This window comes from Ptychodera flava, chromosome 11, assembly GCF_041260155.1.
Source record: "Ptychodera flava strain L36383 chromosome 11, AS_Pfla_20210202, whole genome shotgun sequence".
Classification (NCBI taxonomy): domain Eukaryota; kingdom Metazoa; phylum Hemichordata; class Enteropneusta; family Ptychoderidae; genus Ptychodera; species Ptychodera flava.
In genome coordinates, this window is record NC_091938.1 from 36812747 (window position 1) to 36814414 (window position 1668).

The window sequence follows — 1668 nt, forward strand, 5'->3', positions numbered from 1 at the left end:
TGGTTAAGCCATCAAGTGTACAATCCACTTTGACTTTCCATTCTAAGGGTTGTCAGAAGAAAACAATGCCCCTCTCTTAAAGTTTTTAAAGTAATTTGTCAACATTAACATTCATAAAATGTTCATATTGATTTTACCCTAAAATATAAATACTCTTTGATAAGAGTGATCTGATTAATAATTGGCTGTATACAAAATCTGTGAAATGTCTTTTGTATCTCAGTCTTCTTTTGTCATGATTTCAGATAAATTGCTTCAATAGACAAAAAGTCAAAGGTGATATAAACACTACAGGACAGTATGCACAGTATTGACTGGCCATGTTTGTTTACCAACATGTTTGTTTCTGGAGGGCCTACCTAAGAATCATCCTCAAACAGTCAGCTTAACAAGGCTGGGGGGGGGGGGAAACCGACTGTTTTGGGCAACTCTCAGGCCCAAGGGAAAACAAAAGTATGCTGTTACCGAAATATGGCCAGTCAAGATGTGTTTTATTACACACCTCATCAAATTCTCTCACTGCTACTGCTCGTCTAGGTCGCAGACGACATTGTCATCTTCTTTACGTGTTCTAAAATGTGCATGCACTTTCAAACTTACCAAGTCAAAACTTGTTCCAAACTGCTGACCAGTAAAAAGTTTTGTGAATATTAACCAGTAACTGGTTCCGTGCATGTATCAGTGCCAAAATGATGTGTACCATGTGACAGTAAAATAACAAGGAGTGTTTCAAAATAGAATAATGCATGTATCAATATTGTAAGATATAATGTAACTGTCCATCATGTGCTTTTAACCTTGTTTCTACCTTTTGAGCTCACAAACAGAGGAACTCATGACAGTTGATTCAAGGTAGTCCTTCCCACTAGGCAGTTGGTTGGAGAAAAAGTTTATCAAGGCTTTTTCCTATATACCAAATCTTGCAGTTTATGAGATCTATATCAGTAATGAAGTTTATAACTTGATCAGGCAGAAGACAGGGCTCAGTAGCAATACACTAATGCATAAACACACTGGTTGTGTGAGCTATAATGTCTTTTACTTGTCACTTTCACATCAATGCAATGGGTTATGGAAAACAAATATTTGAACTTTAAATGCATAATGCTTGAAACAAATATAGTATTTATTGTGTTTACACTGGACATGTGAAAACATTGGACCAGTGAAGTGGCATATCTGCATTGACAGCAGACTTTCTTATTCATGAAAAATTTATGATTGTCATTTTTCGATGAAAATCATTATAATTAACTCATTTTTAGTATGCTTGCTTTTTACATTGTACAGTTTAAACTGAAAACTTTGTAGGGTCACTTGGGTATGAACTTACTTTGTGATCTATAATTCTAATATTTACTGTTGGAGTAGAGAGGTAATTGTAGATACTTTCCATTTTAAAGAGTGAAAAACTGCATGAATTGACTCAATATGTCTGTAATTTCTATATTCACAGATAGCATATTTGAAAATGTTCAGGATTTAATGTTTCACAGTAGACATTGACATCTTCAGTAGAGTGTACATAAATACCTCAATGTTCTTTCTTAAGTACATTTACTTCCGTCCAGTTGTTTTCACTGTCTAATTCAGTTGTTCAACAAAAGATAGACGGGTATTTTAGTTTCTGTACATGCGATGACTGTGAAGTCCACTCAGTGGACAAAC